Source organism: Canis aureus, chromosome 23, assembly GCF_053574225.1.
Source record: "Canis aureus isolate CA01 chromosome 23, VMU_Caureus_v.1.0, whole genome shotgun sequence".
Classification (NCBI taxonomy): Eukaryota; Metazoa; Chordata; class Mammalia; order Carnivora; family Canidae; genus Canis; species Canis aureus.
The window spans coordinates 35,187,246-35,211,208 of NC_135633.1; the positions used below are offsets into that span (position 1 = coordinate 35,187,246).

The 23,963-nt window shown below is 38.3% G+C and overlaps 1 long non-coding RNA gene across 1 annotated transcript in view; it reads left to right on the forward strand.

Moving 5' to 3' along the window:
- The window catches only part of LOC144294976 (uncharacterized), a 37,330-nt gene that overhangs the window by 6,682 nt on the left and 6,685 nt on the right, over nucleotides 1-23,963 (forward strand). Inside the window, exon 3 of the long non-coding RNA XR_013362314.1 lies at nucleotides 4,262-4,400. This is a non-coding gene — a long non-coding RNA (uncharacterized LOC144294976). The remainder of the gene's footprint in view (nucleotides 1-4,261; nucleotides 4,401-23,963) is intronic.

Here is a 23,963-nt window from a genome sequence, read left to right on the forward strand (position 1 = left end):
ATGCTCTCTACTCAGCGGGGAGTCTGCTTCTCCCTCTCCCTCTGTCTCTCCCCCTGTTTGTACTCTCTCTCCCTCTATTTTTCTCTCTCTCAAATAAATAAATTAATACAATCTTTTAAAAAAATTAAAAGTACAGGGTCTTGTATAGGGACACCTCTTACCTCATTCTAAGGGTGACCCCTACCTCAAGATGAAACCAAAGATGCTACTTCTTTTGACTGTGCACCTGAAGAGTGTACTATTATCAAGGTTAGATAAGTATCTCTGCAATGATACACAATAGAAATTTAAATTTGTGCTCCTAAAGCTACATGTATACATGCCCACACACAAACACATACACAAATTCACACATACACATGCATACTTCTATGCCTATTCTGAAGCCAGTAAAGAGTGCTTTCTTAAAATCAAAGTGTCTACACTGGTTTTCTCTAATTTAATCAAAGTTTGCATTATTTTGTGGGGTCAAGAGGTGGATACTCTGTTGATCAATGAAGGCCAACCGCAATATTATTTCTAGGGCCACCACTATAAAATCAGAATCACCCTAATTACAAATAGAAGTTGGAAGCACTATGTAGCTAGAAAAAAAATAAACTTAAATTCACAACAGAAACATAAAACTTGAATAAAAGATCCATTAGAAAAATGCGCCTTCAGATTGATGATAAATGTTTCACTCATCACTTTTACTGCCAGATTCAAATGATTACCAGATGGTTTTAGCAATTAATTTGCATTCGGCACACAAGTATGGAGCAGTTAACATGCATTCAGTGGGCTTTTCTCTGATACTTTCCACAATAAAACAAATGTAGGTTTAAATAATCTATGCTCTGTTTTTCTTTGCAGCCCTAAAATACCTACTCCATAAGTTCATCTTTCTCTTCATCATGCTTTCCCTCTTCTCCTTCTTCTTCTTCTCTTCCTCCTTTTTTTTTTTTTTGAAATGAATGCTTGAGATGGAAGCTTCCATTCAAAATTCCTTCAGCCTGTGCTCTAGCACAGAGGGATGAGGTATAAAAAATTATAGTATGGTATATTATATAGGATATAGCAGAGACTATAAATACACATATAGTAGAAATAGTAATATTCTTTGAATATAGACATTCAAATTCATACTCAAGTTCAAACAGAAAGACACAGGGCACTATAGAAAGAGCATGAACTTTAGAAACAGACAGCCTTGAGATTGAATCCCAGTTCTCCCACTAGCTAGTTATGTGACATTGAAGAGTTTAATTAAATTCTCTGAAACTTAGGACTTCATTAGTAAGGTATGGATTATTAACACGTATATTTTAAGCTATTTTAAGGTTTACAAAAGACAAAGGTTATAAATCACATTGCACAATGCCTTACCCATGGTAAAAAATAAATAAATAAATAAAACAAAATAAAACAAAAATATCTGTTGGTTGGTTCCTTTCCCTAGCAGTTACTGAATTGCCATCACATATCAGGTACTCTGCTACCATGTATTTCACTGAATGCATGTTTCAGACATCCTGTGTGCAGAGGGTTCCACAGGAAACCTGATGGAGGTATCCGTTTTGTTAGTGGGTAATTGGTGGAGAGGGGGAGGTGACCAGCTCAGGGTTCTTTCTGCTTGCTGCTTATTGGTATATATTTGACCTCAGCCTCAAAATTTAAATCCATAATCCAATACAGGGAACAAAATCCTCCTCCTATGTCTCAGAGAAAATCTCAGATGGACAACAGATTTGTCCTGAAATAGGAAATAGTTAAAGTGGTAAGATCCAGGACAGAGATACTAGCTTAATGTAAATGAGAATAGACTGTTTGGACTAGAAAGACATATGATGCCATGAACATCTTACCACTAGTCCTAGAAAGAATTTATTTATTCTTTATTGTGTTAGGGGCTGCAGTAACAAAAATACCATAGACTGGTTGGCTTATAAACAACAATAAATCATTTTTCATGGATCTGGGGGCTGAACAGTCTAGGATCAAGATGCAGGTAGATTCCATAGCTGGAGAGAGCTTACCTCCTGGTTCACAGATGGCTATCACCATAACCTCACTTGGTGGAGCTCTCTAGGGTCCCATTCATGAGTCCACAAGGAGCTCTTACAACCTAATCACTTTCTGAAGACCTCACTTCCTAATACCAATATATTAGGCAAATATGAATTTGAGGTGGGGTGGGGGAACACAGCATTCAGACCATAGTACTGATATATAGCTAAAATTAACAACTGGGGAAACAACAGATGTTGATGATGATGCGAAGAAAGTGGAACCTTCTTATACTGTGAGTGGGAATGCAAACTGGTACTGCCACTCTGGAAAACAATATGGGGGCTCCTCAAAAAGTTAAAAAAGATATATGGAACTCTTTTTAAAATAAAGAAACAATAAAAATTTAATTAAATAAAATTAGAGGCATGAACAAAGAAAAGGTCAACACAATGAGGTTAATTTCCTGATCTCAGTAAAAGCAATTGTTAGAGCAAGGAGATAGGGAGAATCACATGAGCCCAGGAGGAATGATGACAAGTTGGCACAGTAGCAGTGAAATAAGTCTGGGCTTCACAGAAGGAGCAATACAGTCTCAGTTACCATTTGAGCCACCCAGAAGCATCAGGGTGCCCCAGCCAAGATTAGGAGAACTTATCAGCAAGAGGACATAAAAGACCACCAAGATGAGGGCACAAAGCCCTTCTAGACACTACTAGAAGAAAGGAAGAACTCCAGAGCTCACTAACTGAGACTTCACATCATCTTTCTCACTGATTATCTTCATGCAGTTGTTTGGCTAGAGGGAACAGCATCCATTTAAAAAGAATACATGAATTAGATAATACATACATTACCATAGTATACAATTCCTATTTAACAAAATAAACATTCATTGGGTAACTACTGTTTATCAAGCATCCTTCTAGGTGAAAAGGATGCAAAAGTAGATATATAGGCAAAAAACTACGACAAAATAAAGCAATGAATAAAAGCTAGCAGATAAAGAGGAAATGGGGAATAAGTGGGCTTCAAGTTGCTGAATACGGCTGGTATCTACTGAACATATTTTGGAAGAATAAAATATTTACATTTCTTTTCAATAATTTGTTATATAGTTTTCTTGTCCTGTGAAACCCATATACACACTAAATGTTATCTAGTTTTCTTGTCCTGTGAAATCCATATACACACTAAATGTTTAGACATTTTTAAGGTTCTATTACCCTCACTTACTATGCAGAACTCTAGAAGCCAAGCTTATACTACTACTCTATTAGATGATATGGTGTGCCACCTAGATGCCTCTTCAGTACTGTAATGCTGAAGGTTCTCCAGAGAAATGGAACTGATAGATTAGATAGATAGATATAGATGATAAAGATATAGAAGACAAATAGATACATACACTTATTATAGGAATTAACTCACACTATTATAGCGACCAAGAAGTCCCATAATTATTTGTCATCTGCAATACAGAGAGCAAAGAAAGCTGCTGTTATGATTCAGTCTAAGTCCAAAGTCTTGAGAACCGGGAAAACTGATGGTGTAAATCTCTATCTAAGTCTAAAGACCTGAAAATCAGAAGCACTGATGCCTGAGAGCAGGAGAAAATGGAGGTCCCAGCTCAAGCCAAAAGAACAAATTCTCCCTTCCTCCATCATTTTGTTCTATTTATGCACTCAACAAATTGAATGCCCACCTGCATCTTCTTTATTTAGTCTACAATTCAAATATCAATCTCCCCCAGAAACACTCGTACAGACATACCCAGAAATAATGTTTCACCAGCTATCAGGTGTTCCTTATCCCAGTTACACTGACATGTAAAATTAACCATCTCAAGGACTAAAGTATTCTGCCCCCACCCCCAGATGTCAGAAATTCTGACAGCAGACAACTCTCAGCTGTCAGTCCTATTCAGAAAATGTCTCAGGTGAAGATCCCCAAGGCCATGGCTCCTGTCAGGGGCAACTACTTCCAATGACTGACCAACATAAAGATATAAAGACACAGTAACTGCTCATATCCATGTGCATCTAAAGATAATTTAAAGTTAAAGATAATTTTAGATAAAGTATCTAAAGATAATTTAGAAGGGCTATCCCACATTCAGAACCTCCATAGGGTCAGCTAAGGCCTTCATTGAGAATATATCAGAGCCCAAATTCTCTTTGCCTAATCCTGATTTTCCCTCTTCACTTCTATAAGTGTTGATCCCAAGGGTATTCTCTAATAAACTTCTCACATGCTAATCTCTGCTTCCCAGGGAACCCAAACTACAACATTCTTGACTCAAGGGATGAGGAGATACTTTTATGGGGAATCTGACCAGCTTAAGAAAAAAGGCCCAAATACAGTGATATCAAGGGCTTCCCAGTGAAATTGTTCAGCCAGATCTCTCTAAGGTAAGGCACATAGTTGGCAAGAAAACCCACCCATGGTTTAAAAGAAGCTCATAATTAAGTTTTTTATAGCCCACTTTTAAATATACATGGTCAGCAAGGATCACCAGCTACCTGAGAAAGCATTTTAAAATGAAAGACAAAGACCAAAACAAACAGAAGTTAGCAACTTATTAAGGAAATAGATGATACATGGAGATATAACCCAAAAAAATCAATATTTGATTCTAGAAAGATGGCAGTGGAGTAGGAGGACTCTAGCCTCACCTGATCCCATGAATCCAACAGATAACTAACAAAACATCCTAAATACTCCAGAAATTCACCTGAAAACAGGAGAACAAACTTGACAATTAAAGGCAGAGAAAAGGCCATATCAAAGAAGGCAGGAAGTGTGGAGATGGAATTTAGGAGAAAAACAGATCATGACCACTATGGTGGGGAGGGAGCCATGCGCACAGGAAGGGTGCACACAGTGGGTACATAGGGAAAATGAATCACATCAGCATTTGGCTTGGAAAGTAAGAGGGGCTGAATTTCATGACTTCTGACAACCAGCAGGGCTTAAAGTCTGGAATTTTAAAGGTCAGTGGACTTGGCTGGGATAGAGCCCACAAGGCATTATGCTGCTCTTAGAGAGAAGGCAGTCAAACAAGCCACAGACGCACAGAACAGAAACAATGATTTGGAAAGTGCCTGGGGCATACAGTGGGGAGGTTATTCATTCATCTCAGAGTGCATCCCAAAGTGGTAGCATTCATGAAAAGACCCTACTAGGGACAAAGGAATTGGTTGGCACCACTCCTGCCTCCTACCCCTCAGCATCAACATAGAGCCACCCGTGGGAACCAGCAGACCATCTACACTAGCTACCTACTTTGCTTACACCAAGTTCCACCCTGCTGTCCTCTGGTGGAACTGCCCCTCCCAAGAACATTTGTCTCAGGCCCAGCATGGTGAGCACCCTCCCTTGAAGACCAGGCCAAACCCCTGACAACACCATGTCTCCTGACATGGAAGTTCGCAGAGCTTTTGTTCAGGTAGCAGTGGTAACAGGTCTCATTTTGCAAATAGACCAAAGCACACCTAGTTAAAATGTACCACATTCAGGCCAGGGACAAAACAATATCCACAACAGTCAGAGAGTCTTTATAGATAACAAGCCTAAGGGATAAAGTGGCCAGGACAAAACAGCAGAGAACATGTAGCACACATCACATTGGAGATATTCCTAGAAGGCCCTGGGGAATAGAGAACACCACACAGCAGGGCACTACAGGACATCTTCATAAGGCCATTACCCTCAAGAATAGAAGATATAGCTGACTTTCCCAACACACCGAAACAGACACACAGAGACTTGGACAAAATGAAAAGACAGAGAAATTCATACCAAATGAATGAAAAGGACAAGGCCATGGCCAGAGATCTAAGCAAAACAGAGAATATAAAGTAATGATCATTAGGATACCAACTGGACTTGACAAAAAAGAAGACATGAATGAGACCCTTAACACAGAGAAAAAGGAAAAATAGCAGAGATAAAGGATACAATAAACAAAATGAGAAACATACTTGATGGAATGAAGAGCAGGATGGAAGAAGCAGAAAAATGAATTAGTGACCTAGAAGACAGAGTGATAGAAAGTAATCAAGCTGAACAAAACAGAGAAAAAGAATTATGCCAAATTATGTGAACAGCCTTAGGGAACTCAATCACTCCATCATAGTAACATTCATATTATAGGAGTCCCAGAAGAAGAAGAGAGAGAAAAGGGGGGGGGGGATTTATTTGAAGAAGTAATAGTTGGAAACTTTCCTAATCTGGGGAAGGAAATAGATATCCAGACCCAGAAGGTACAGAGAACTCCCATCAAAATCAACAAAAGCATATCCACACCAAGACATATTGTTAATTAAATTGGCAAAATATAGTGATAAAGAGAAAATTTTAAAAACATTAAGAAAAGAAGAAGAGGAGGAAGGAGGAGATAGTAAATTACATAGAAAAACCCACCAGGCTATCTGGAGATTTCTCAGCAAAAACTTTCCTAGCCTGCCAGTACTCACACATAATATATTCAAAGTACTGCCTGGGGACAATCTGCAGCTAAAAATATTATATCCAGCAAAGCTATCATTCAGAATAGGAGAGATAAAGAGTTTCCCAGATAAACAAAAACTCAAGGAGCTTGGCAAGAAATATTAAAAGTTACTCTCTGGGTGGGAAAGAAACCAAAAGTGACAGTATGAAAGTAGGAAACACAAAGGAGTAAAAATGAATATTTCTTTTAAAAAAAAATCAGTCAAGGGACTCACAAAATAAAAGGATGCAAAATATAATAATATATACCTAAAACATGAGGAGGAGAGAAGAATGGGTTCAAATTTAACCATCAATTTAATATAGACTTCTATATACAGAACAGATTAGATACAAACCTAATAGTAACCATATGTCAAAACCACTAATAAATATGCAAAGAATAAAAAGGAAGAAATCTAAATATGTTACTAAAGAAAATCAACAAACTATGAAAGAGAGAAACAAACTATGAAAGAGACAAGAAAAATCAGAGAAAATCTTCAGAAACAATAATAAAATAAATAATAAAATGACAATACATACCTATCAATTATTACTTTGAATATAAACAATCCAGACACTCCAAAGACACAGGGTGTCAGAATGGATAAAAAAGAAAGACCCATCTATATGCTGCCTAAAGGAGACTCATTTTAGACCTAAAGACCTACAGATTGAAAGTGAGGAGATGGAGAAATACCTGTCATGCAAATGGAGATTAAAAGAAAGCCAGAGTGCAAATACTTGTATCAGACAAAATAGACTTAACAAAGATTGTGATGAGACAAAGAAGGGCACTATATAATAATAAAGGAGACAACCCAACAAGAAGATATAACGATATACACTTATAAGTATATAAGTATATATACTTATACACCCAACATAGGAGGACATAAACATATAAAACAATTAATAAAAAACATAAAGGAACTAACTGATAATAAAACAATAATAATACAGGATTTTAACACTCCACTTACATCAATTGTCAGACCATCTATGCAGAAAATCTAAAATGATTTTAGAAACAATGGCTTTGAATTACACACTGGACCAGATGGATTTAGCACATATTTTCAGAACGTTCTATCCTAAAATAGCAGAATACACATTCCTTTCAGGTGCACATGGAACATTCTTCAAAATATATCACATATTAGGCCACAAAACAAGCCTCAACAAATTCAAGAAGATCAAAGTCATATAATGCATATTTTCCAACCACAATGTTGTGAAACCAGAAGTCAAACATAAGAAAAAATCTGGAAAGACCACAAATACATGGAGGTTAAACATGCTACTAAACAATAAATTGGTCAATGAGGAAATCAAAGAAGAAACTTTAAAAAGTATATGTAAACAAATGAAAATGAAAAAACAACAGTCCAAAACCTTTAGGATGCAGAAAAAATAAGTTTTAAGAGGGAAGTTTATAGTAATACAGGCCTACAGGCCTTCTTCTTTCAAAAAGAAAGAAAAATCTGAAATAAACATCCAAACCTAACACCTAAAGGAGCTATTTAAAGATGACCAAACAAAACCCAAAACCAGCAGAAGGAAGTAAATAATAAAGAATAAAGAACAAATAATTTAGAAACAAAAAAACAGGGGATCCCTGGGTGGCTCAGCAGTTTGGCGCCTGCCTTTGGCCCAGGGCACTGTCCTGGAGTCCCAGGATCAAGTCCCGCATCAGGCTCCTGGCATGGAGCCTGCCTCTCCCTCCTCCTGTGTCTCTGCCTCTCTCTCTCTATGTCTATCATAAATAAATAATCTTTTAAAATTTAAAAAAAAAGAAACAAAAAAACAATAGAAGAGATCAATGAAACCAAGAGCTAGTACTTTGAAAAAAATCAACAAAATTATTAAACCTCTAGCCAGCTAATCAAGAAAAAAAGAGAAAGGACTCAAATAAATAAAATGAGAGGGGAGAGATGAGAGGGGAGAAATGACAACACTAAAGAAATACAAACAATTCCAAGAGAATATTATGAAAAACTATATGCCAATAAATTACACAACCTAGAATGCAAACTGGTGCAGCCACTCTGGAAAACAGTATGGAGGTTCCTCAAAAAGTTAAAATTAGAACTATCCTATGATCCAGCAATCACACTACTGGGTATTTACCCAAAGAATACAAAATCACTTATTCAAAGGGTTATATGAACTCCTATGTTTATAGCAGCATTATTTACAATAGCCAAGGTATGGAAGCAGCCCAAGTGTCCATCAAATGATAAATGAATAAAGAAGAAGTGATATAGATAGATAGAAAGATAGATATAGATACAGATCATATAGATATATATAATGGAATATTATTCAGCCATAAAAATGAATGAAATCTTGCCATTTGCAATGACATGGATGGAACTAGAGACTGTACTGCTAAGCAAAATAAGTCAGTCAGAGAAAGACATACCATATGATTTTACTTATGTGTGGAATTTAAGAAACAAAATAAACAAGCAAAAGATCAGGGGAAAGAGACAGTGATAGGAAGACAAATCAAGAACCAGACTCAATTATGGAGAACTGATGGTTACCAGAGGGGAGATTGCAGGGAGGGGATAGGTGATATATTTGATGGGGATTAATGGTTGCACTTTTCGTGATGAGCACCTGGTGTCATATGGAAGTACTGAATCACTATATTGTATAGCTGAAACTAACATAACACTGTATTTAACTGGAATTTTAAAAAGGAAAAAATTGAAATCCCTCCAATCAATTGCAAAAATAAAAATTAAATATTCCTGTACTATAATACTAGAAATAAAATCAGTGACAAGCTGGGGGGAAAAAATCTTTCAAGAAATATGAGAAGGCATTGCAATTCTTAAAACAAAAATAAAAGCTTACTAAAATAAAAAGAAATGTTCAGAGGACATAACAGAAATTTCAAAATAGGATAATCAAAATGAAAAATTCAATAGAGGTTTGAACACAGAGTTGAGAAATTATCCCAGAAAGCATAATAAAAAGAATAAGAATGGAGAAGAAAAAAGATATGAAATTAAAACACAAGTTCTATTTATTTTGACACCCAAATATTAGGAGTTTCAGAAGGAGTGAACAAAGGAAATTTTTAAAAATCATCTTAAAAATAAATTGGCAATTTTTCCAGGAAAATAAGAGTTTTCATATTTCTAAGGGTTTATTGAGTGCCCAGAATGATGGATAAAATAGATCTATACCAAAGAATAACAAGAAGAAATGTCAGAGCTACAGGAATAAAGATCCTAAAAGATCTATACAAGTTCCATACAAGAAGATCTTAAGGGTCTATACAGTTTTCATACAAAGAAAGAATCAGAATGACATTGAACCTCTCGACTAAAACTTGAACCTCTCGACTAAAACTTGAACAGAGCAATGCCTTAAAAAGTTAAAGGGAAATTTATTTCAAACTGAGAATTCTATACCCAACCAAGCTATCAATTAAGTGTAAGACTAGAGTAAAAATATTATTTGATATGCAGTATTTCAAAGTATTTACTGCCAATTCATCTTCCTTATGTTGTTTTTGGAGGACATGTAAGGTTTTTTTAAGATTTTTTATTTAGTTAGTTGAGAGGAGAGAGACAGAGAGTGAATGATGTAGGGAAGAGCAGAGGGAGAAGCAGATTTCTCATTGAGCAGGGAGCCTGATGTAGGGCTTGATCCCAGGATTCCAAGATCATGATCTGAGCCAAAGGCAGATGCTTAACTAACTGAGTCACCCAGACACCCCTGTAAGTTTTAAATAACAAAATAACAAGAAATAGAATCACAGAAATAGGGCAACCCAGGTGGCACACCGGTTTGGTGCCGCCTGCAGCCTGGGGTGGATCCTGGAGACCACGGATCGAGTCACACATCGGGCTCCCTGCATGGAGCCTGCTTCTTTGCCTGTGTCTCTGCCTGTGTCTCTGCCTCTCTGTGTGTCTATGAATAAATTTTAAAAAATCTTTTTAAAAAAGTATCACAGAAATAAGGAATTCCTCATTGGGGAGAGGCAAAAGAATACCAAGATGACAACTCACAACAAGCACAGACTTCAAAACAGAAAATGCTGAGCTACACTTTTTCCAGAGAATAAAATTAATAAAATACCTGATGTTTTTTAATGTGTTGAGAGGATATTTGCTCAACTTGGGGTGAGTTGAGAGATAAATTAGTTGTAAGTACCTAGTAAACTAAGCAAATAAAAATCAAGAACTTTATTAACTACACAGAAAACAATAATAAACTGAGCAAGAAAATTGTTTCTGAACTCTGAATAGAATTGGCATAGTCATAATAATATAAACTCTATTTATGTAGCTGAGACTATAATATACTTTGAGAAATTGGGGGATGTTAAGTGTGTGTATGATGGGGCAGGTGGGGGATGAGAGGTGAAAATAGTTGAATTCTCATTTTCCATAGTGGGAAATCAATAAATGCCTAAAACTAAAATATCAAAGAGTAGCAGTATAGACATATGATTTAGAAAACTGGAGGTAAATATCTAAAATCAACCAAAAGGAGGAGGAGGGGCAAGATGGCGGAAGAGTAGGGTCCCCAAATCACCTGTCCCAACCAAACTACCTAGAAAACCTTCAAATTACCCTGAAAATCTATGAATTCGGCCAGAGATTTAAAGAGAGACCAGCTGGAATGCTACAGTGAGAAGAGTTCGCGCTTCTATCAAGGTAGGAAGACGGGGAAAAAGAAATAAAGAAACAAAAGGCCTCCAAGGGGGAGGGGCCCCCGAGGAGCCGGGCTGAGGCCGGGGCGAGTGTCCACAGGACAGGAGAGCCCCGTCCCGGAGGAGCAGGAGCTGCACCGACCTTCCCGGGGGAAAGGGGCTCGCGGGGAGGTGGAGCAGGACCCAGGAGGGCGGGGATGCCCTCGGGCTCCCGGGGACACTAACAGACACCTGCGCCCCGGGAGAGCGCCCCGAGCTCCCTAAGGGCTGCAGCGCGCACGGCGGGACCCGGAGCAGCTCGGGGGGCTCGGGGGCGGCTGCACCGAGGGGGCTGCGGGGCGGGAGCGCGAATCCAACAGCACAGGCCCCGGAGCACAGGGCGCGGGGACATAGCCCGGATCCGGCCTCCCCCCGGGACAGGCAGAGGCCGGGAGGGCCCAGGACAGCGAGGACGCTCCTGCCCGAGCTGAGCAGATCAGCGGCCCCGCCCGGAGCCTCCAGGCCCTGCAGACGGAGAGCTCCGGAGCTACTGCGGGGGCTGACTCCAGGCTCCAGAGCTGGCCCCGCCACTGCGGTTGTTACTCCTGGGGCCTCACGGGGTAAAAAACCCCCACTGAGCCCTGTACCAGGCAGGGGCAGAGCAGCTCCCCCAAGTGCTAACACCTGAAAATCAGCACAACAGGCCCCTCCCCCAGAAGACCAGCTGGACGGACAAGTTCCAGGGGAAGCCAAGGGACTTAAAGTACACAGAATCAGGAGATACTCCCCCGTGGGTTTTTTGTATTTCTTTTTTTTGTTTTGTTTTGTTTTGTTTTGATTTGCTTTTTGATTTGTTTGCTTCCCCCACCCTTTCTTTCCCTTTCTTTCTTTTTCTTTCTCTTTTTCTTCTCTTTTTTTCTTTTTTCTTCCTTTTTTTTTCTCTTTCTCTTTTCTTTCCTTCTTTCTCTCCTCTCTTTTTCTCCTTTGCCCAATACAACTTGCTTTTTGGCCACTCTGCACTGAGCAAAATGACTAGAAGGGAAACCTCACCTCAAAAGAAAGAATCAGAAACAGTCCTCTCTCCCACAGAGTTACAAAATCTGGATTACAATTCGATGTCAGAAAGCCAGTTCAGAAGCACTATTATACAGCTACTGGTGGCTCTAGAAAAAAGCATAAAGGACTCAAGAGACTTCATGACTGCAGAATTTAGAGCTAATCAGGCAGAAATTAAAAATCAATTGAATGAGATGCAATCCAAACTAGAAGTCCTAACAACGAGGGTTAACGAGGTGGAAGAACAAGTGAGTGACCTAGAAGACAAGTTGATGGCAAAGAGGGAAACTGAGGAAAAAAGAGACAAACAATTAAAAGACCATGAAGATAGATTAAGGGAAATAGACGACAGCCTGAGGAAGAAAAACCTACGTTTAATTGGGGTTCCCGAGGGTGCAAAAAAGGGCCTGAGGGCCAGAATATGTATTTGAACAAATTCTAGCTGAAAACTTTCCTAATCTGGGAAGGGAAACAGGCATTCAGATCCAGGAAATAGAGAGATCCCCCCCTAAAATCAATAAAAACCGTTCAACACCTCGACATTTAATAGTGAAGCTTGCAAATTCCAAAGATAAAGAGAAGATCCTTAAAACAGCAAGAGACAAGAAATCCCTGACTTTTATGGGGAGGAGTATTAGGGGAACAGCAGACCTCTCCACAGAGACCTGGCAGGCCAGAAAGGGCTGGCAGGATATATTCAGGGCCCTAAATGAGAAAAACATGCAACCAAGAATACTTTATCCAGCAAGGCTCTCATTCAGAATGGAAGGAGAGATAAAGAGCTTCCAAGACAGGCAGGAACTGAAAGAATATGTGACCTCCAAACCAGCTCTGCAAGAAATTTTAAGGGGGACTCTCAAAATTCCCATTTAAGAAGAAGTTCAGTGGAACAATCCACAAAAACAAGGACTGAATTGATATCATGATGACACTAAAATCATATCTCTCAATAGTAACTCTGAACGTGAACGGGCTTAATGACCCCATCAAAAGGCGCAGGGTTTCAGACTGGATAAAAAGCAGGACCCATCTATTTGCTGTCTACAAGAGACTCATTTTAGACAGAAGGACACCTACAGCCTGAAAATAAAAGGTTGGAGAACCATTTACCATTCGAATGGTCCTCAAAAAAAGCAGGGGTAGCCATCCTTATATCAGATAAACTAAAATTTACCCTGAAGACTGTATTGAGAGATGAAGAGGGACACTATATCATACTTAAAGGATCTATCCAACAAGAGGACTTAACAATCCTCAATATATATGCCCCGAATGTGGGAGCTGTCAAATATATAAATCAATTATTAACCAAAGTGAAGAAATACTTAGATAATAATACACTTATACTTGGTGACTTCAATCTAGCTCTTTCTATACTCGATAGGTCTTCTAAGCACAACATCTCCAAAGAAACGAGAGCTTTAAATGATACACTGGACCAGATGGATTTCACAGATATCTACAGAACTTTACATCCAAACTCAACTGAATACACATTCTTCTCAAGTGCACATGGAACTTTCTCCAGAATAGACCACGTACTGGGTCACAAATCGGGTCTGAACCGATACCAAAAGATTGGGATCGTCCCCTGCATATTCTCAGACCATAGTGCCTTGAAATTAGAACTAAATCACAACAAGAAGTTTGGAAGGACCTCAAACACGTGGAGGTTAAGGACCATCCTGCTAAAAGATGAAAGGGTCAACCAGGAAATTAAGAAAGAATTAAAAAGATTCATGGAAACTAATGAGAATGAAGATACAACCGTTCAAAATCTTCGGGATGCAGCAAAAGCAGTCCTAAGGGGGAAATACATCGCAATACAAGCATCCATTCAAAAACTGGAAAGAACTCAAATACAAAAGCTAACCTTACACATAAAGGAGCTAGAGAAAAAACAGCAGATAGATCCCACACCCAGGAGAAGATGAGAGTTAATAAAGATTCAAGCAGAACTCAACGAAATCGAGACCAGAAAAACTGTGGAACAGATCAACAGAACCAGGAGTTGGTTCTTTGAAAGAATTAATAAGATAGAGAAACCATTAGCCAGCCTTATTAAAAAGAAGAGAGAGAAGACTCAAATTAATAAAATCATGAATGAGAAAGGAGAGATCACTACCAACACCAAGGAAATACAAACAATTTTAAAAACATATTATGAACAGCTATACGCCAATAAATGAGGCAATCTAGAAGAAATGGACGCATTCCTGGAAAGCCACAAACTACCAAAACTGGAACAGGAAGAAATAAAAAACCTGAACAGGCCAATAACCAGGGAGGAAATTGAAGCAGTCATCAAAAACCTCCCAAGACACAAGAGTCCAGGGCCAGATGGCTTCCCAGGGGAATTCTATCAAACGTTTAAAGAAGAAACCATACCTATTCTCCTAAAGCTGTTTGGAAAGATAGAAAGAGATGGAGTACTTCCAAATTCGTTCTATGAGGCCAGCATCACCTTAATTCCAAAACCAGACAAAGACCCCACCAAAAAGGAGAATTACAGACCAATATCCCTGATGAACATGGATGCAAAAATTCTCAACAAGATACTGGCCAATAGGATCCAACAGTACATTAAGAAAATTATTCACCATGACCAAGTAGGATTTATCCCTGGGACACAAGGCTGGTTCAACACCCGTAAAACAATCAATGTGGTTCATCATATCATCAAGAGAAAAACCAAGAACCATATGATCCTCTCTTTAGATGCAGAGAAAGCATTTGACAAAATACAGCATCCATTCCTGATCAAAACTTTTCAGAGTGTAGGGATAGAGGGAACATTCCTCAACATCTTAAAAGCCATTTACGAAAAGCCCACAGCAAATATCATTCTCAATGGGGAAACACTGGGAGCCTTTCCCCTAAGATCAGGAACAAGACAGGGATGTCCACTCTCACCACTGCTGCTCAACATAGTACTGGAAGTCCTAGCCTCAGCAATCAGACAACAAAAAGACATTAAAGGCATTCAAATTGGCAAAGAAGAAGTCAAACTCTCCCTCTTCGCCGATGACATGATACTCTACATAGAAAACCCAAAAGTCTCCACCCCAAGATTGCTAGAACTCATACAGCAATTCGGTAGCGTGGCAGGATACAAAATCAATGCCCAGAAATCAGTGGCATTTCTATACACTAACAATGAGACTGAAGAAAGAGAAATTAAGGAGTCAATCCCATTTACAATTGCACCCAAAAGCATAAGATACCTAGGAATAAACCTAACCAAAAATGTAAAGGATCTATACCCTAAAAACTATAGAACACTTCTGAAAGAAATTGAGGAAGACACAAAGAGATGGAAAAGTATTCCATGCTCATGGATTGGCAGAATTAATATTGTGAAAATGTCAATGTTACCCAGGGCAATTTACACGTTTGATGCAATCCCTATCAAAATACCATGGACTTTCTTCAGAGAGTTAGAACAAATTATTTTAAGATTTGTGTGGAATCAGAAAAGACCCCGAATAGCCAGGGGAATTTTAAAAAAGAAAACCATAGCTGGGGGCATCACAATGCCAGATTTCAGGTTGTACTACAAAGCTGTGGTCATCAAGACAGTGTGGTACTGGCACAAAAACAGACACATAGATCAATGGAACAGAACAGAGAACCCAGAAGTGGACCCTGAACTTTATGGTCAACTAATATTCGATAAAGGAGGAAAGACTATCCATTGGAAGAAAGACAGTCTCTTCAATAGATGGTGCTGGGAAAATTGGACATCCACATGCAGAAGAATGAAACTAGACCACTCTCTTTCACCATACACAAAGATAAACTCAAAATGGATGAAAGATCTAAATGTGAGACAAGATTCCATCAAAATCCTAGAGGAGAACACAGGCAACACCCATTTTGAACTCGGCCACAGTAACTTCTTGCAAGATACATCCACGAAGGCAAAAGAAACAAAAGCAAAAATGAACTATTGGGACTTCATCAAGATAAGAAGCTTTTGCACAGCAAAGGATACAGTCAACTAAACTAAAAGACAACCTACAGAATAGGAGAAGATATTTGCAAATGACATATCAGATAAAGGGCTAGTTTCCAAGATCTATAAAGAACTTCTTAAACTCAACACCAAAGAAACAAACAATCCAATCATGAAATGAGCAAAAGACATGAAGAGAAATCTCACAGAGGAAGACATAGACATGGCCAACATGCACATGAGAAAATGCTCTGCATCACTTGCCATCAGGGAAATACAAATCAAAACCACAATGAGATACCACCTCACACCAGTGAGAATGGGGCAAATTAACAAGGCAGGAAACCACAAATGTTGGAGAGGATGCGGAGAAAAGGGAACCCTCTTACACTGTTGGTGGGAATGTGAACTGGTGCAGCCACTCTGGAAAACTGTGTGGAGGTTCCTCAAAGAGTTAAAAATAGACCTGCCCTATGACCCAGCAATTGCACTGTTGGGGATTTACCCCAAAGATTCAGATGCAATGAAACGCCGGGACACCTGCACCCCGATGTTTATAGCAGCAATGGCCACAATAGCCAAGCTGTGGAAGGAGCCTCGGTGTCCAACGAAAGATGAGTGGATAAAGAAGATGTGGTTTATGTATACAATGGAATATTACTCAGCTATTAGAAATGACAAATACCCACCATTTGCTTCAACGTGGATGGAACTGGAGGGTATTATGCTGCGTAAGTAAGTCAATCAGAGAAGGACAAACATTATATGGTCTCATTCATTTGGGGATTATAAATAATAGTGAAATGGAATATAAGGGAAGGGAGAAGAAATGTGTGGGAAATATCAGAAAGGGAGACAGAACGTAAAGACTGCTAACTCTGGGAAACGAACTAGGGGTGGTAGAAGGGGAGGAGGGCGGGGGGGTGGGAGTGAATGGGTGACGGGCACTGGGGGTTATTCTGTATGTTGGTAAATTGAACACCAATAAAAAAAATTAAAAAAATAAAAAATAAAAAAATAAAATAAAATAAACCAAAAAGGTTAAAAGTGATTACTTCTCTAATATGGAAAAATGGGGGTAGATTATAGATCTGAGGACTGCTCTTTTTTTTACAAAGCATTGTAAAATGAATTGGCCCTTTATACCATGAGCATATATAATTGATAAAAATAAAAGCTATTTGAAAATCTTTAATGATTCTCCATTTCTCTTAAATTGCAGTCTAAATATACAAAAATTACTTTCAAAATTCTTTCTAATCTGGATCCTAATAGGCTCCTTAGTTTTTTTCTTATCTCTCTCCACCCTCACATTCTATGTTCCAACTAAACTAAGTAACTTGCAACTCTTTTCAGATGAAGAAATGGTTTGTAGGCCTTGAAAGGACCTTTGCCTTTATTCTTTAGTCAAAGACCGGGAGTTTCTGAAGAGTTTTAGAAAGAGTGGTGTATCAGTGTGGAGAATAGATCAAAAGGAGACCTGTCTATAAACCCAGAAATCACTTAGAAGGCAGTTGCCATAGCAGTGAATGGAAGGAACAGAAACTGAACAATGAGGGGTCCAGAGATCTAAATTTTGATCACTATTGATTTGCTGCACAATCTGAAGCAATTCACTTAACCCCTCTAATTCCTAGATCTTGGCAATGCATTATACAAATATAAGATGATTTTTCACCCAAACCTGGCCCATTTTTAGAGTCACCATCTCAGGGGATGTCACCATAAAACATCCAACAGTAAGAAATCTCTGACCCATTTTTTACATCGCCCCCCCACTCACATCCTGTCAATCACCAAGTCCTTTTGCTTTAACCACTAACATTTCTTGAGTCTATTTATCTCCATCCCCATTAGTACAACCCTAATTCATTCCACTGTAATCTCACAGTTGAACTATAACAACTAGTTTCTTATATCCACCTCTGCTCTCCTCCAATCTATTGTCCACAGTGTGTCTGGAGTGATTTTCGAAAACCAAACCTGATCACATTACCATCCCCTAACACCTAGCTTCCTTTTGATCTTAAGATAAAGATAAAAATCTCAAACATGGACTCCCATGTTTCACAGACTTTTAACTTTTTTATTCTGACTCCTGGAAAGCTCTCTGGCTACATCATGTGCCGTTCTCCTCTATTCTTCAACTACAGTAGTCTTGAAAAGTGATATACTTCTTCCCATGCCACCTTTGCATATGCTGTTCCCTCTGCTTAGAATGCTCTTCTCCTCCCTCTTCCCCACCTCCCTTGCTAATTCTTAATCATCCTTTAAATCTCAACCCATTCATCTTTTCTATTAGAAAGGATTCTTTGATCTATTCCAAGTTGGGTTAACTCTTTACCATTCACTTTTAGAATACCTTAGAATTTTTGTTATGGCATTTGCCACCACTGTGAATAAATCATTTTTTTCTTGTGTAATTAGCCACTTAATAACTAGCCCCTGAATGAAACCATAAGAGGTCTGAAAATGATCCAAAAAAGGAACAATAAGAGAATATTTAGTGCCATGCTCTGGACTGAGAATAGATGTATGAAAGAGCTACAAATAAGATAGGATTATTTAAGGTAATGGACTATGCCTAAGCCTTTCCAAACTTTGTGGGCACGATGACAGAATAACAAATTTTAAAATGTTTTTTAAAAGTCTTCTCACCCTGAACTTGAGAATTTTGTAGTTTGCGTCCAATTTCTAGCCTCCCCATCACATAATTCCAGAAACCCTAAACAGCTCATTGTTTTCCCATATGCACCACATAAACTCTGCTGTACCACATTAGCCCAATTCTACTTCCCTTTGGCCTATATCCCTACCCTCAAAACATTCCTCAAAACCCACATCAAAATTTGAGCTCTCATATGAAACTTCCTTGAGTTCTCCAGTCAGAAACCATCTCCCTTATTTTTGCTGAACCCTCATAGTCTGTAATTTGTGGCCATTATAATTATTTATAGCATATTGATTTGGTTCTTATAAGCCATTGTAAATAATTCTATAAGCTGCTTTGTTATCTACAAAGCCCTTTTACACCCAATATTCTTCATGCTCCCACTCAGCAACAATGCTGTAAAGCAATGTGCTTAACTCCACGTTATCGGAGAAAGGTAACTCAGTTTATAGGAGAAGATGAACAGGTAATTGTCCAAAGTCACATAGCTAATAGATGATAGACCTGGGATTTATGTCCAGATGCTTTTACTCCAAATAATTTTCTCCTTCCATTATTTCAAGTTTACTGTCTTCATTTCCTGTCTTGCCTAGCATCTAGGTGTGAATATGTCTTAACTTCCCTTGTAAACTATGAAGCATTTGATAAAGACATAAATCTGTAGGCACTTTTAATGAATTTCATAAATTGGCTGATGACACAGAAGGTTCAGAGAAACTTGAGAGTCAAGTAAGAATTGACTCAAAAAGGCATTTTCTTGATATCTTGATTTCATTATCATATGAAATTATAATAACTGTCTCCAAACCCAATGTGAACATCTAGGAAATGGGTGAAATTGTACAGCTTGAAGTACGTTAGGCTCCAGACATATTTTTAGTGCTGTTCATCAAAAGCAATGAAGAAGCTAAGCTGCTACTGAAGGGAAAAACAGAAGAAAAGCTTTTGATATGAAAGGTTCTCATTAATAAAGAATAATGTGGGTATTTCCATTAAAAAAGAAATGATTTAGCAACAAATATACATCAGGCCCTATTTCTGTGTAGTAAATTACCCTAAAAGTTAGTGACTTAAAAGTGTTTCACAGAGACACTGGGGTGGCTCAGTTCATGTCCTACTCTTGATTTCAGCTCAGGTCATGATCTCAGGTTCCTGCAATTGAGCTCCACATCAGGCTCCCCAGTCAGCATGGAGTCTGCTTGTCCCTCTCCCTCTGCTTATCACCCCACTAATGCTCTCTGTCTCTGTCTCTCTCTCACATACACATGCATGCATACACATGCTCTCAAATAAATAATAAAATATTTGTTAAAAGTGTTTCACAGACTTTTAACTATAAAGAACAAACTGACAGTAATCAGAGGGAGATGGCAGGGGGATGGGTGAAATAGGTGACAGGGATTAAGAAGTGCACTTGTGATGATCACCTGGTGATGTTTGGAAATGCTGAATCACTGTATAATATACTGGAATATATGTTAACTACACTGGAATTAAAATAAATACTTAATTTTTAAAAAACTGTTTCAATGGGTCATGAATCTGGGCATGGCTTAGTTGGGTGCCTCTGATTTAGTATCCCTGATAAGGCTGCAATCAAGTTCTTGCCCAAGGCTGCAATCTCACATTAAAACTCAAATAAGGGAAGATATGCTACCAAGCTCACTTACATGGTTATCAGCAGGCCTTGAGTCCTCACTGCCTGTTGGCCAACGATATCAATTCTTTGCTCTATGAACCACTCCACAGAGTTACACATAACATAACTTGCTTGCTTCTCCCAGAATGAGAACTGAGAGAGCAAAATGGAAATCAGTCTTTTTATAAGCTAATCTCAAAAGTGACAACCCATCACTTTTACAGCATTCTATTTATTAGAATCAAATCACTAGGTCATCTTTGCTCAGAGGAGGGAATTATATCAAGGACTACAAACAAGGATCATTGGGGACCACTTCAGAAGCTACCCATCACAAACTCTGAATGTGTATGTATATATATATATACATTATTTGTATATATAATAATATATATGTATTATTATATATATGTGTATATGTATATATACACATTATTTCATTTGGTCTTCACAACTGTTCTATACTATTATAGTATAATAATTTCAGCTTTACAGTTGAGAAAATTAGGATTTAGAGGACATTAAGGAACATATACAAAGCCATATAGTTAATAAAAAAAGAATTAGAAGAAATTTAAATCCAAGACTGCTTCCAAAAGCCCATTAGTTATAAGCAGAGTGACCCATGTACCCCTGATCACCTGGGACAGTTTCAGCTCATACCTGTTATCCCAGTGTAATTATTAATAGCACACAGTTTTACCTCCAAAAAGGTTCAGATTTGGATATAAAATTATAGAGCCATCCCATTGTATATATTCAAAGGAAGCTCATTTCAAAAGTCAATTCCTCCTGGACCATTTTCTGATCCTCCAAGGTTGGAGGATCCTTATGAGGAATGTGCACTCAATCCTGATTAACTGAACAGAATCAAATTGATTTCTCAATGCAACTGAACTTAAAATACTTAGAAAACATCAGTAGACATAGGAATTAATAAAATAGCTAAAATCATCAGAGGGACAAAGGAAAGACTAGATACCTTTCATTCTTTCCATATTTACTGAACACTTACATGAGCTAGGTACTATGCAGATGTTAATATGTGTTTCTTCTCTCAAGGACAAGATACCTAGGAGAAGCCTGGGATTCTATAGTACAGGTGGATCCATGCAATGACAATATAAATGTTTTTATACTTCCATGCCTTTACCTCTGTCTAGAATTCTCTCACTCTAACTGCCCACATGTCTGATGGATTCCTAATTGTCTTTTAACAAACACATAGATGAAGTATCATCTTATCTGAGTCTTCCATGATCCTTTCTCCACCCCTCCATTAGAGTGGTTCGTTCTTGCCTTTGTTTCCTTGTATGTTTTATCCTAATCTCTATAATGCTTATTAACCCTCCACTATAAGAATTGGTTAACAGAACCATATCCCCTACTCACTGGACTTTAAGCTCTTGACAACAGGAACCAAAACTTACGCCAAAACATAGTATGTGCCCAAGAAATTTCTGTGTTGAATTGAACTAAGCAAAAGGCTAAACATTCATCACTATCATCATCTGCTGATACAGACTAACTGCCACATCCAAGACAGAGCCTGTTGAAGTGCCCTTATTCCCCCAAAATTTAAGACTACAGAGAGTGACTGATCTGGAGCTTTCATTTTACAAGTCAGTTCTGATTAGCTGGAAATGGCTACATGAGAAGGATTCTGAGGCTGGATCCAGATTCAACACAAAACAAAGTCATAGCTATCTGAGAAAGGATAAAAAGCAGGGAGAAAGACCCCATGTGCCTGTATTTACCATCCCTCACATATATTCACTTCTGTAACAACAGCGTAGAAGTATCTGTATATTCTCACTAAAATACACACAGAAAGAGAGAGAAGGTAACTGCTTTTCCAGCATCCTCAAATCAAAACTCTCAAAAATGTTATAAAGCATTGAGAAGCCCTAATCATAATCACAAGGGATTTTTATCAGTTTTATTTATTGCTATATCACTTAGCTATTGCCCAGTTAGAACAGTGCCAGGTACTCAATAAACACTAGTACTGTTACAAATTGTAACAGAAAGTGTACTGTTAATTCAATATTTTAAGTACATTATTACCAATGAGGAATTTTCGTCTACTCTGGAAACCTTAGCAGCATTTCTTACACTGAATCCAGGAAAAAAATCAGTCTGAGTGCTTATTAAAAACATATGTCAAGATTTTGGGAATGCTTTTGTGCCTTTGCACATACTTTTCCCCTTGTTCGGAATGTCCATTCTTCTTTTTTACCTAGAAAACTCCTATAAACCCTTTAAGGTCCAGTTCAAAGGTCATCCCTGTGTGAATTCATGCTAACTCTCCTATGTTACTATACTATGGTGTTGACTTGTATACTTCATAAGGAACCCATGTCTCCAACTCCAGTCAGATAAAATCTTTTTAAATGAAGGCAATTCTTCCTTAAAATGGTTCTCCTTTTTCCTTTCAAAACCACAAAATGCATTAGATGCATTCCTGAACATGATTAGGAGAAAAGAAAACCAACTAAAAGCTTTTACAAGATGCCTTTTCATCACTGCATGGCAGAGAATAAAATCAGTTCTTGTTATTCCTTAGACAGACAGTCTTTCTTTGCCTCCTGGGTTCTACAGCTTTTAGTTCTTCCCATTGTTACAAACCATGACACAGCATGTTACTCACAAAAGAAAATTACTTTTTCAAAGAAGGCACTGAAGCTGCCCCTGTGAAGGTAATGCCTCCAGTTTGTGAAGGTCAATTGCTGAGGCCAAAGTCATAAGACAATCTTCTCAAACATCTTGGGGACCATCTATAACCTATGTGTTCAGACCAGGCATAAAAACCCGTGTTACAACTCATGAGCTGGAGAGATGGCATCTGACCAAATACCCCTCAATGACAAGGAAACAGAAAAGGAAATGGCTGGAGTCTGATTAAAGCCAGCCCACTGAGTGAGTTCTCAGAGTTCTAAAATTCCCCTAAGAAGGTATGACCTTGTAGCTGTCCAAAAGAAGAATGAGAATGACTGACTTACTCAAAAATACCGTGTATCACAATTTCTCAAATGGTTCAATTTCTTCTTCACTATTGTGTTGACATATCTATCTCCCTAAAGTGCATAAGGCATTACACTTATGACCAGAATTTTTCTTTGTTTTGGTTTCATCCCAATGGAGCTACTCAAACCTTGAAAACTTACAGAAGGCCTCTCCCACCATCCTCCTGTTTCTTTGTCATATCCCAAAAACCTGGGTTACAAGACGTACCAGACCTTAATATGCTCCAAAAAAATAATAAAGTAAGCCTTAAATAAAACCCAAAGAACTCTGTTCAAAGGGACTTGGAAAATTCAGGTCTGACCCAGGCTGGCATCAATGGACGAAGAGTCTGATTTTATAGGATGGCATATAGCAGCAGGAAAGTATGGTCATTTATGGTATTCACTCTCTCTATTTATCTGGTTATATCAGGATTGTAGCTGGCAGCAGATTTATACGTGGAGAATTTGAATCCAAGCCTCAGGCCATAGGAGTTGTC